At 32.6% G+C, this 14721-nt stretch overlaps 1 protein-coding gene across 4 annotated transcripts in view; it reads right to left on the minus strand.

The window, feature by feature from the left end:
- Nucleotides 1-14721, minus strand: part of LOC115891350 (tachykinin-like peptides receptor 99D) — a 181843-nt gene that overhangs the window by 46483 nt on the left and 120639 nt on the right. The window lies entirely within an intron of this gene.

Genomic DNA, 14721 nt, shown 5'->3' on the forward strand with positions numbered 1-14721 from the left:
ACCGCCAGGTCTTACTGAACTCATATATGATTAAATGGCCTGTAGTTTCGTGTTCTACGCCTTTTAATAAGTAATTAACAGTAGGTTCATGAAAATCAGTGACCATGTTGGAAAAAAGTCGAAAAATTTCACATTTCTGGCTATTTTTTGATAGTTTTCAAGACTCTTAGAAAAACACTAAACATGATCGTATAATCCTGAACGTAAAACATTGAATTCAATCCTTCTTAAGGTACGAAATAAAATACCTTAAGAAAATAATCTCTCCTTTTATTTAGTCTAGGCGTGTATCGAACTCTAAAATCAACACTACTCAAAACCTTTCCCCACATTCTCACCTCCCATTTCCCCTACACCCTCCCCATCCCTTTTATCCATAACTTAATGGAATATAAATTATACAAACTCACCCTTAAGTCTCGAACATCCCCAACAAAATGTCCGGCGTTTGTTTTTCATATAGAGAATGGATTTGCCCCCCTTTTATTGCGGCTGTGTTGACTTTGAAAAAGATGTTACGTTTAGATAACGGTTTTGTGTTTAATATGGCGGAAACGCGGGATTTTCTGGAATTGTAGGGATGTACCAAAATATCGATATGAAAAAAATCGATATGGTCAAGTATCGATATTTTTTTTATTTTTATTGTAATTAACATAGATAGATGTAAACTTTACAGATCAATATAGTCCTCGTCTTTTCTCTATGTTATTATCCTTTTCAAAAAGTCTCACAACTTGGAGACTGAACCTTTCATAAAGCTCTTTACCAAAAACGTATCAAATCATCGGACATTTATTTGAGGGGTTCAGAAGTGGACTGGATCAAATCCTAGAAGATAATTATGGAGAAAATGAGAGTTAGAGTTTTTTAATGTTACTTAATCAAAATAAAACAAGCTGGAGAAGAAAACTTGACACAATGCTTTATTATATTTTAAATTGTATAATTGCAAACTAAAGTAACTGAAAATACCACTATGGTCATTTTTAAGAATGTTTGTTTATACTTTTGTAGACTTGAACCATTTTATCTCTGAAAATATTTGAAATTTTAGATATAAATTGGTTCATCGGTACATTCTTCTTCGTCATTAAGGGATTTTTTGACTTCACATTGTCTATTAATAGTGTTTTCTTCGATTTTTATAAAAATTATGGTATATAGGCGAGATAGAGGGAAGAAGATCTTTCATGTGTTGCCATTGAGAGTGTGTTACGTTACGTCTATATGAAATGATAAGATTTTTCTTCCTCGTGCAGTTTTATTCAGATTACCAACATGTCAAATATCTAAGTATTTGTAAGAAAAATAGCCTAACTTATTGATGTAGTAATAGTGAAAATAATGATAAATCAAACTAAACTTTCAGAATCGATAGAATCAGTTCTGGAATTTTAGAGATGTACAAAAATATCGATATGTTAAAGTATCGATATTTTTATTTTTATTGTAATTGCAAACTTTACAGATCAATATAGTCCTCGTCTTTTCTCTATATTACTATTCCTTTCAAAAAGTCTAGTTCTGAAGAGAATGAAAATTTTCGAAAATCGACATTTTTCTAAAAATCGACATCCCTAGTTCTGAAAAATCGTTTCCGGATATGGCGACACGTGCCAATAGAGATGTCTGACCACCCGAATGATTGATTTGCCGATGGGATACTGCTGGCATTCGAAACGTGGTTTTGGGGGAAGATAATGTGGTTTAGGGTTAGCATTTTAGTATAATTTATTGGTTCAGTAATACGAATGGATTTTGTAGACAAAACTAGACATATTTGAAAATCAAAGCAAAATATATTGTTATTTGTTGAATGTGGCAGACAATAATTCAGTATTAATTCTAAATTGTGTATTCTATAGGAAAAATTTGATTATTTAAGCTGTCTTAATTCCAGAAAGACTGTAAGAAGCATCTTAGCAAAAAAACACGACCGGGAACTAATAAGAGACTAATTAGGTAAAACTATGAAGTCAAAAATAGGAGACTATGTGTGGTCCAAGCAGGTAATATAAAGTTACAGTTGAGGGTTGGAACCTTTGGTGTTACACAGCAAAATAAAAACACTAAATCACCACAATACACCAAAACACTTTCGCTTTTACACTGGACGCGCATTTCGCTAACCATGTTAGCATCATCAGCAGATGATTATAAACTGTTTATTATTGGTTTATAATCATCTGCTGATGATGCTAACATGGTTAGCGAAACGCGCGTCCAGTGTAAAAGTGAAAGTGTTTTGGTGTATTGTGGTGATTTAGTGTTTTTATTTTGCTAATATAAAGTTGTTAGAAAGCTCGGGTTGTTCACCAAAAACCTCATTGGAAAAATCACAAATTTTAATTAGCTGTTTTTATATCAAACTTCAAAAGATCTTTAGTAATCAAAATTCTCTACTAAGGGCTGGCAAAGGTTAGTCTTGGGTCGAGATTTCCGTATGTAAGAAGAGTACAATGGCGTTTATAATGTACTGAACAAAGAGAGGACAGTAAACACGTTGCCAAACGTATGAAATAAACCGAGAAACTGTGCACATCGCTAAGAGACGTGGAAGGGGATATAGCAGATTTGTCGCAGTTGACCGGTCGACCCAATCAATACCTCTGTCAGTACTTAAAGTTCTAGGGAAAGGTGTACGTCATGCGTTCAGCTTCACGATTTAATTACGTCTCGTGATACTTAATTTGTTTATTTATTAACGAGTCGTTGTAATTTTCCCTGTAGCTTGAATATTTTTAAGTGCAAGCTAGAAACACTTGCATTTTTGGTAAAAATAAGTGGAACTGAGTGGGAGTTCGATAGTGGTCGCGCTACTAGAACTCTGAATTCAAAAATCGATATCTCGAAATATATTAGAAATAATAGATTGTAGTTTTTTTCAAGAACTTTGTTAATATTTCTGCTCTATTTTCTTTGTAGACAGTATGTGAAAACCTTTATCAATAAAAAAATTACACGATTGCTGAAAATTGCTATGCTCTAAAAGTAAATGGATGGATTGTTTACAATTTTTGAATGGAAAAAACAACCTTATAGAATTTTTCTTATGTAAACATATTGTAAAATATCCAATCTTGGAAATAAAAAAAAGTTTCAATATCTTAAGTGGTTCTTGAGTTATGGCCTGTTATGTGTTAAAAAGTCGAGTTTTTAAATTACCCCGATTACTGACGTTTTCTCGTTGTAAAAACACCCTAACGATATCCTTATAATTCAATTTCAGATGCTCAGTAACACGTCTAATGATTTTATCTAGTTATCTCTTGAAAAAAAAGTCTTTTAAAAATAAACGGTTCGCGATCGTGATTTTACTTTACTTGATAGGGAAAGGCATATCGGCAACGCCGCAACAGCGAACTCGTCGCATTTCTCTCACTCCGACTTAATAAGATCCCTATGCGATTTGCTTCCATACATGTAAATGCCGACCCAAAAGTAACAGTTGCCAGCACGGTATAATAAAGACAATGGAAGTCGCTTTTTTTAGTATCACAGTCAGATATGTTACATTACAGGAGATTTTTTAATAATGATTCAATAGATTAAAGTAATAGAAAGAGTAAAACCCTAACACCTAAAAAATGCCATTAGTACGCCTACCATGCCGTTGTTTTTCCTCCACCACACTGTGTTCCACAGCTTATTTAATATTTCCATTACCCCAGTTAAACGTCTACAAATTCCGTGTTAAATGTCATCCCCTTCCAGGCTAATTTTACACCCTCTCCGGCTATCACACCCTTAGCGAGTGTGGGGATACATATATACACGCAAGCACCAAAAGAGTAGACCCTCATAGAATATACAGGACACGTAGTGCTAGCGCTCTGGACTCCATTTATAACATGGAAACGTGATATATGGGCCTTGGGGGACTTGGACTGAGACACAGGAAGTTGAGTTGTATACTAGGAAGAGCTAGAGAATTGCATTTGTGTGAATCTTAACGAACTCTTTATCTTTTGGGAGTTTTACTTTATTGGAAATTTTTTTTTACTTTATTAGAGAAAATTTAATCATGCAGGTCTATACTATAAATAAACAAAATACAGGGTGGTCCGAACTGTATTCCGAAAACTTCGGCAGCATATTCTGCAGATAAAAATAAGTAAAAAAGTTCGGATAAGTATATGTCCTACAATGGCTTAGTTTGGGAGATACAGGGTGTAGAAGTTTCATTTTTATTTCGATTTTTTCCAATTAATTTCTGAAGTAACGTCAATATTTGGCTGAAAATTGGTGTTTTGAAGTTTTTTGACATGAGAAATTGATTATTTTATCTTTTTGTTAATCATTATTATTTAATTTATTGTCCAGGGTGGAGTGAATACATGAATTTAATTTTTTTCGCAAGAAGTAAGCAAGATAGACAAAAAAGTCAGGAGACAAAAAAATAATATTTTTAATTACTCAATCCAAAAATAATATTAAACTTCTAAAAAGCAGTGGCATGTCTATTTTTTACTTTAAAATAATTTAACAGTGATGCCCCACCGCCGCCCCTGGCCATTAAACTTAAATCTAATTACATCAAATTAAGTCCCATAGTAAGTATTATAAACGAGTCAAGTTATATCAAAATCGATTAAATAGTTTTTAAAATATCTTATTTTTTTTTCTTTTTTAAGTAACTTTAATACCCTGTATCTCGAAAAGGAAGCTTTAAATCTTACAAGTTAATATGAACTTTTTGTTTTATTATTATTATTATATATTTATTATTATTAAAATCTGAGACACCTTGTATCTCATTATTGACAAAAAATAAACATGTTGAGTAGATAGTTCTTTGACTAAAATTATAAATTTGAGAACTTTTTGTTTTTTTTAAATTAAACTTAATTTTTTTTCGAAACAATGATGATCAAACAGTTTCTGTTGAACTTTTGGTACAAAAACATTTCAAATTTAAGATTTCAGTCTAATTATTTAGTCAACATATATGCTTAATTTATGTCAATGATGACAGGTATTGATAATTTCGATTCCAAATATCTCGAGAATTATTACTCGTAGCCATTTTTACAAAGAGGCCTTTTTTACGTAAAAAACGTCTAAAATGTATATTTTTTTACTCAGTGGTTTTATACAGGTACGGACGAAAAGTTATTACTGTTCAAACCAGTTAAAAAATATGTAGATGCCCTTTTCTACAAGTAGGAGTCATATTGACATCAAAATCAAATTTCGCATGTCAAAAAAACCCCAGTCACCAATTTTCATCCAAATATTGACGTTAATTCAGAAATTATTTGGAAAAAATCGAAATAAAAATGAAACTTCTACACCCTGTATCTCCGAAATTAAGCATTTTAGCATACACATTTATACGAACTTTTTTACTTATTTTTATTTGCAGAATATGCTGTTGAAATTTCCGGAATACAGTTCGGACCACCCTGTATATTATTTTTATTTAACCTTTCGAGGGCTGTAATTTCTTAGGGAAGTATTTTAGAGCATATGTTCTTAGGAACTTTTTGTTTTATTTTTTTCTGTAAATCACCTACCAAAGTTAGATACACTATATTTTTAACACCCTGTAAATGCGACAGTAAATTTCAAGTAAAACATTGTATAATTTTCACTGAAAAATGAAATTAAAAAAAAATAAAATATAACGTTACATTTTGTATACTCTAATTTTTCAATTTATAATGACTGATTTCGTTAATAAAATACATCGTATATTGATTTAAATTTGTCAATCTATTCGAACTACGCTTGTTTAAAACGTATTTTCGACAAATTCATATAAAATTACGTACTCAGATAAATTTCGATCAGATAAATAACAGAGCCTCTCTAACAGTCAGATAATAAATTTTAGTACATTTTGTTTGTGTTGGAATACCATAATACAATTTATCTCATTTCAATTTATCTATGTGGATATGTCCGTAAATCAAATAGCAATTAACCAACAATTATTGATATTGTTATGTACTAGCGGTATTAAAACTGATATTTTATGTCATTTAACCAATAAACTAAACTCATAAAATAAATACATAGAAAACACTAAAACAGTTATAAAAATCCTTTGTTCAATAATAAACAGTATTTAAAAATATAAATATTTAGTAAATTACCCAAAGAAACCCAGTTTTTTTTATTCAAAAAAGACAAAATACTCCAGTTAAAACTCCATCGATGAGAGAAATTAAAAATTTCTATCAAAACATGCTCCAGTTAATATTGTCTCGATAGTGGCGCACTTTTGAAAGTTGGCTTTGGATTTGGTTTGGATTTTGCCCGCGCTGTTCTGACCAATCAGAAGGCTAGTTACCGACGCGTCCGCTACCGTGGCAAGCTATATTATTAAAAAAAATAACTATTGTACGCGTTTTTGTGATTCTTTTAATGTGTTGATTTTAAAAACGATTGAAATGAATTTATTTATTATTAAATTGTGAATTAGTGTGTGGAATACAAGTGTTTTTGAAGTTAATTATGAATTTTCTGTGTAATATACTCAAATAAGTAAGTATTTTAACAGAAATTCATGAAAATATTAATAATATTTATTTTCTGTTGATTTTAATTAAAAATAAATTCTGTTTTGTAGATTTTGGTGAATGTTGAGTGCTGTACAATCGAAAATTAGATATTTTTTGGTAAGTTTTTAAATAAATTTATTAATTAATAATATTTTTGAACGTTTTAAAATGACAGCGGCTTGTCATTTGTTTAATTTGTATTTGACATGAAGCCATTAAGCTGCATTGAACTAAATTAATGTAATTTTTATAAATTTTGGTAAAATGCTGTGGATATTTTTATGGATAAAAGTTATGGTTGTTACCTAATTATTTTATTTTATATCCAAATACGAAAAAAATATAGCTAGAGCTTGACCTCGCCAAGATTTGTCATTCTCCAGCCTTGATTGGCGCCGTTTTTTTCTCAATCATAAGGTATTTAATTATGTTAGTGATAATATTGTATGTTCGAAAAAAAAACGGCGTCCAGTAAGCTTGGAAATGACATTCTCCATATAATTTCACAGACAACATCTTCATTTCCTTATTAAGCATGTATATTTTCGATTTATACAGCGTGTTATAGATATGTTGACACCATATACAGGGTGACTCAGGCCTAAGAGAAAGCTCAATAAAATTTATTTTTATTGGCCATATTTATTTCAATATTTTTAATAAAATATTATGCGTGTAATTACAGCGTTATATTTTAAAGATATTCTCATAGATATACAGGGTGATTCAAAAATAATTTTAAACTAAAGTTTTTTAAATGGAGTGTTGTATATTTTTTTTTATTCAGTGGATTTGTTTTATAAAATTCTCATTCGAAACATACCATTATGATTGTAATAATCTATACGAAGGGTTTATTGAAATATGACCACCAATTTAAAGCTACTTAAAAATTAAATAACCGCAATTTTTTTACATTTTTTGCCTCCAAGTATTTTTTTAATAGTATCTTCTTCATAACTAATTACTCAAAAATAGGATAAATTGCTTGGTATATACAGGATGAGTCAAAACCAAGTATGATGTTTTCTTTGCTCTATTTCAAATGGAACACCCAGTATTTTATATCAAAAACCAACACCGTTTTCTCCAACTATAAGCTTTATTAAAGACTTTCTATACCTAGCAATCGTTATTTAATGAATGAAAATGCATGATTTGTTTTCTGATTTGGGCAACGGCCCAGCTACCTCGAAACACCGGTTCCCATTAGAACACTGAAGTTAAGCGACGTAAGGTGATACTAGTGGATGGACGGGTGACCGGTTCGAAACTCTGTATCGTGCTGTTGCCCAATAAAGGCAAAAGTGTAAAATCTATTGTATCTCGTGAGTAAGGGTCGATTTAGACACTTGCCAAGTCGATAGGCCATTGACCATGATATGGCCGAGGACCGCGGTTCGGATTCCGCGTAAACAAAGTAGGCCCCGTCCAGATTAGCCCTGGCAGCAAAAAGGAGATGTTAACCGACATCTTTACTTATCTTTACTTTACTTTGCTGGTAGGTTTTTACAAGTTTCCTAAAAAATATAATCGATTTATATACCCTGTATATTTATGCAAATATTTTTAGAAAATTCAGTTGACCCTCTTATGGCCAAGGATTTAGGTTAGTACTGACATAGATTAGGTGTGTCAGTACATGCCCATTTAAGCAATTTTTAAACGTTATATAGAAATAGCGCTTCCTGTAATTGATCCGCAAATTACGTCAGGCGGTAACGTTATTAGCGGGTGTTGCGTTAAAAATTGACTCGCGCATATCGTAACCATGATAAGGTACGCGTGAATACTGCATGACGCTATTCGGTTTTCCGATATCTCTCTAATAACCGTGCCGGTCAGGCGCTGTGCACAATTTTAGAGGGCATAAGTGGGCGTGCTATGTGCGCAAACTAGTAACCTAACTAGTGCCCGATTCCGAAAATTGGAACCACCAAAAACAATAAAGAAAAAACAAAGTTTATAATCTGTATAATCTGTGGTACTGAGAATACGAAAGTTTTTATTCAAACCAAGTTTTTGAATACTTTTATTCAGACTTTTTTCTAATGTTCCTTAGTCAATTATTCTCAAAAAAAATAAGCTAAAAATGTTATTTCTAGCTTATTTCTCGACTGTCCTGACATCATGAGCTCGTTCGCAAAACTTTATTATCAATTTACTTCGTTGGAAGTGCTCCAAACTCCTTTATTTAACACATAAAACTCCTTGTTTCCCCTGAGTCTTCCGTAATGCTTAATAAACTCTCTTAAAAGCTGACCTTCTTGATAATAATACTGCTTGACCTTTCACCATCGAATTCCAGTCTTTTCTTGTAAAAATGTTGTTAAACTTAAAAATTAAAACGCTATGGTAATATAATTTCGATTTCATTCTTTGATAGATGGTTATTGATAGAATTTTAATTAACGTCATATTTTTTTGCCGTTTCAAAATGTTAAAAAAGCACAACATTTGTTTAGTTAACTTTTGAGAAAAAATTCAGCTAGGTATATTTTTCTGTTTTTTTTTTAATTTTCTCTAAAAAGGTATAAAAATTTGGAAAAGTATGAACGGGATTAACCATTTTAGAACAAGGAAAATTTATTTATGAAGAATGTATTTTTCTCTTGTAAAACTTTTCCTCTTGTAAAGACAATCCGAGAACATACTGTATATTGTTTTATTTGGTTTAAAAATTATACTTTTTGTGGCGAAGCTGTACGTTTGACATACAGGCGAGGCACAAAAATCATTTTTACTCCGAATAGAAAATGCTATTTTTTTTCAAACGCCACAAATGATTTTTTAAACAATTTCAAACGTTCCAAATAATATAAAAATATTTTAAAGTACCTTGTAAGTAATTATATATCGAGAAACTATGGTTACGCTCGTTGAATTTGACACTTCATGTCAGTTTAATAATATATTTTCGTACTTTTGTGCCTAGGCCTTTGCCTAGGCGTTAAAATGACTTTTTTATATTGTCAATCACGTCGCAAAAATTAATAATTTTGTGACGTTTGAAAAAAAAACAATTTTTCGTTTTTTTTTAAGACTTTCTGATAAAAATATTCAACAAACTTATATAACTTATATGAATCAAAGTTTAGACTTTCTTAATCATCAGGAATCTTCGGGAAATCAAAGTTGGAGTTCCCCGAGAGGCAGTAAAGGGCTGCTGGTAGGTATCTTACAATTATATAAGCCCTTAATAATTGACCTTTGCAGGAAGTAGCTCATGCGGGAAATAGCGTTCTGTCTAGGTTAGAAATTGCAGCTAGAATTAAGCTTCGTCTAGACGCAGCGTTTTACCTTGCGTCTTGTCTGTTAATACTAAATTTCTTCGCCTTAGTAGGCTAAAAAATTACGAAAAAAAAAATGCAAAAAATACAAATAAAATAATAAAGTAAACGAATAAAAAAATTAAATTATTATATATGCCAATTTCTATTAATTTTTCTATAAATTTTCTTTCACAATCTTCAAATTTGATACAAAAAACTGTAATTTCCTAGATTTTCCAACAAATTACACTAAAATCAAAACTAGAACACGACAAAGATACCCGATGAACCCAAATGACTTTCTAATGGCCTCAGACTTTCAACTTTACCAACTGCTCTTTTTAGTAAAACAGCACTTTTAGGGTCTGGCGGTATATAAAAGCAGCAATTCTGTCTTAAGCCCTTTCTACAAAGTTTTCAAATTAGTGGAAACTCTGTTCTATCATTCTGAGATGGACTTTACAAAATATGTGGGCGACATGGATTGTTCGTTCATTTTTAAGTCGTTAGTATTGATTTTGTGGGTGAAATACGATTTATATTGGAAAGATGTTGACAATACTGTATATACAGGGTGTTTTTAGGGTTCCGTATCACGACTATACTAATCTATACTAATATATAAAATCCTTAAGTGACTGACATACTGATTAATCACGATCCTGCTCAAACCACTCAACGTAAGAAGCTCAACTTTGGCATACAGGTTGATGCTAGGGTGTAGAGGTTCGATCAGAAGGGATTTTTCGAAATTCCAGTTCCAAGAGGGTGAAACCACCCCTCAAATATTACAATATTTTTTATTTAAAAAACGGTCAAGTTTCCGAAAAAAACGTTAAAACACGTATATTTTATTTTGTTTTTTTTTTACATATTTTAAGATTTTTTAAAAATGTATACAGGGTGTTTCGAAAAATCTGGTCATTGATTAATCACGATCCTGCTTAAAGCGCTTGACGTAAAAAGCTGATTTTTGGAAAACGGATTGACTTTAGGGTGACTTAGAGGTTCGATAAGAAGGGATTTTTCGAAACTCGAGTTCTAAGGGGGTGGAACCACCCCTCAAATATTAGAATATTTTTTATTAATAAATAAATAAGGCTTATTAATAAAATTAAAAATATAAAGCATAATAAGGAACTATACAAATCAGAATCAGAAGAAATAGAGGTTGAACTAAATACACCCGAAATAATGACCAACGACAACGTACAGATTGAGGCAGCCGATATAATTACATCCCTTCGAAAGCTAAAGAATAGGAAGAGCCCAGGGCAAGATGATATCCCAAACATCCCTGATTCAAAATATTCTTTACCAACACAGGATACCCGATGAGTGGCGAACCAGCACCACTATCTTGATGTTTAAAAGAGGAGATAAGAAGCTGCCCTCAAACTATAGAGGCATAAATCTCCTAAGCACCACACTAAAACTTACGACAAAAGTGATAACAACCAAAATTAACGACTTAACATGCTTAGCAAATGAACAGCAAGGTTTCAGATCGGGCAGATCATGCACAGACGCGGTTTTTGTCATAAGACAGATAACAGAAAAATCAATCGAATATAACAAACCAGCGTATATGTGTTTTATTGATTTAGAAAAAGCGTTCGACCGTGTGCAGCTAAGAGACGTTGTACACCTTCTTTACAATAGGCAAATCCCACACAACCTCGTTAAAACCATACAAAACATATATGAAGCGAACCAAATTCAAGCTAAAATTAACGGGGTCCTGACCGAACCAATAAATGTAGGCTGTGGTATCCGACAAGGTGACTCCCTGAGCCCTCTTCTTTTCAACATCATTATGGACGAAATAATAGGAAATGTACGTTTACTGAAGGGATACAGTATGGGCGACCAGGAAATTACTATTCTAGCTATGCTGACGACGCCGTATTGGTAGCTGAAAATGAGAACGATCTACAGCGCTTATTACATCGATTTAATTGCACTGCCAAATCACTTAATATGATAATATCGACCCAGAAAACTAAATGCATGACGAAATCAAAAGTACCACTAAGATGCAAACTGGAAGTCGAGGGCAATGTTATTCAGCAAGAGATGAAGTTTAAGTATCTAGGCCTAGAAATCTCAGGTTATGGTGATGTAGAAGCGGAGGTGCGAGAACGGACAACGAAGGTAACCAGAATAGCAGGATGCCTGAATGATACAATATGGCGAAATAAAAACATTGAGGTGGAGACTAAAGCGAGAATTTACATGGCAACGGTACGACCAATAATGACATACACTGCAGAAACTCGACCTGATACAGCGAAAACTAAACAACTACTAGAAACAACCGAAATGAGAGTACTACGCAGAATAGCTGGAAAGACGCTTCTGGACAGGGAGAGAAATGAATGCATAAGAAGAGCGTGCAAGGTGGAAAATGTAAAAGAGTGGGTACTCAGCAGAAATGAAGAATGGAACGAGCATATCAGCAGAATGGACAACAGAAGGATAGTGAGAGTTGCACGCGACAAATCACCGCTAGGTCGCAGAAGCTTAGGCCGTCCACGAAAACGATGGAGCGACAACTTGTCAGTCGAACCGGTAGAGACGACGAAACCAAACAGGCGATTCGCCTAGTATGAAGAAGGAAAAAGAAGAAGAAGAAGAAGAAATAAATAAGTAAATCTGGCAACTTGATCTTTTTTACAGCAGAAAGGGAAATTTAAATTCCAGTTAGTCAACCCGGCGCCGAATTTGTACTTGGTTGGCAACAATGAATATAAAAATCGCACCCTAGATTACGTAACTTTAAGTCTCATTGGTATCGCTTATAATACCTCTAAAAAACGAGCCAACGTTGCCAATTCTGACCAGTATTCCCCAAACACCCGGAAATACCATCGAAAACTCGATTTAACGTATTCAAATACGAGTTTCGATATTGGCTTGTGGTGTGGGACTATGAAGAGGTTCCTGAGGGATTCGGGAATAGTTTGCCGAGATGTTTAATAGAGTCAGAGGGTTATTTTCGGGTCGGGGCAAGATCGAGACGTCTAGTGCCCTTCTTGTGCCCAATTCGAACTAATGAAAATTATAATTGAACAGTCGGGACGGACCGAATATTGTAAAACAACTCTTGTGTATAAGAAGCACAATAGAGGAGTAAAGTCAAGGGCTTATGAATGGTTAAGAGGGTATATGACCCTATACCGGGCTGTTTTAAAGTAAAATGATGGGATATTTTGTCTAAAAGGAAGACCTAGAGTTGTTAGAAAATAAATTAAGAATTTTATGTTTTTCCTAAGTGAGATATAGAGAAAAAAAGAGAGGGTATATTGATCTCTCAAAATATTTTAAAACGGACGTATAAGAAGTTCTATTAAAAATGTTTATGAATATGACTTAGAGCTGTAAAATAAGGAACATAAAAAAATGCTAAAATCCGTACTTTTTTATGTTATGGCTAAGTGAAATATTATGAAGAAGAGGAGGTAAATAAAATCTGAGTTTTCTTGGTAAAAAGCCCCAAAGAAATGTAAATAGCAATAGAAAATTATTACTTGTGTTTGTACAGGGTGAGTCTTACATAGTAGTAGATCTCGACAAAAGAAGCATGTTTTCTCTTTACCGTTTTTCAAATAAGTCCAAAATAACCTAGTTATCTTAATTTGAAAATTTCCAAAAAATTTTTTTTTCTTACATTTTGAGAACTACTGGGTCTTTTCTGGGTTTTCTTTCTTGTAAATTTAATCTACTACCTATGTTGCCATATTATTATCAAGAAATTATGGTTTTTAATTAAAAAGTAAAAAAAAAATGGATTTTTTTAGTTATATATTAAAAACATAAATTCAAAACTAACCCTATATTTATTTTTATCATTCAGAGCTAGTCTGAATAAAAATATATGAAAGTTTTATAAAGGTCAAAATTAAGTTCTTTTGTAGAAAAACGAATTATTTAAAACGTTTGACATTTTAAAACAAACAAAATTAGCATGAAAATACAGAACAGAAAATTATATTTATTTTGTTGAAAATAAAGAGCAAATATACAATAATTTAAATATACGTATATGTAAATAAAGTAAACGCTTCAAAATATGATAAAGATTTTATTAATTTTTAGAAAATTTTAATACGATTTTCGAGATACAGTCGAACAATTTTTGCCCTTTTTGGCCATCTTTCCCCTCCCATTCTTTTTACGTGCCCACACCATAGTAGCTGTCTCGATTCGATGTTGTCGGTGCTGGTATATATTCGCCTTGTTCTTTGCCTGATCTCCTCATTTCTAATGTGCTCCATCCTTGATATTCGACATGCTCTTCTGAGAAAGTCCATCTCCACTGACTCGACCATCCTTCATTCTTTTGCTGTAAATTGCCAGCATTCGGCACCGTATGTTAAAATTGGCTCTACGATTGCTTTGTAAATCCTTATCTTTGTTTGGATGGATGTTTTATTTGACCACAGGAGAGGGTTTAAAAGACCGATTACTTTCTTACCTTGTTGAACTCTACTATGTATATCTTTCTTGGAGTTCCCTTCTTCAGATATAATACTTCCTAAATATTTATATTCGCTACATCTTTTAATTTCATGTATGTGTAGTTCTGGATCTTCAGTTTGTTCTTCTCCTACTTTTAGGTATTCGGTTTTTGTGAAGTTGATATTGAGTCCCCATCTGTCGTGTTCTTCTTCAAGTTTCCTGAACATATAGTCGGCATCCTCCTCACAACCTGCAACAATAACTTGGTCGTCTGCAAAGAACAAGGTCGATAGACAGTGTTTGTCAATCTCTATTCCCATAGCTCTACTCTTCCTTCTCCAGTTTTTCAATGCCTCCTGGATATATATTTTAAATAAGGTAGGTGATCAACTGCATCCCTGTCTAAGTCCTTTAGATGTCAGGAAGGATTCCGATAGGAACTTCCCCTGTTTGATCATACTTTTTGGAATTTTGTACAT

The sequence above is a fragment of the Sitophilus oryzae genome, unplaced genomic scaffold, assembly GCF_002938485.1.
Source record: "Sitophilus oryzae breed Bouriz unplaced genomic scaffold, Soryzae_2.0 scaffold_1007_pilon_pilon, whole genome shotgun sequence".
NCBI lineage: Eukaryota > Metazoa > Arthropoda > Insecta > Coleoptera > Curculionidae > Sitophilus > Sitophilus oryzae.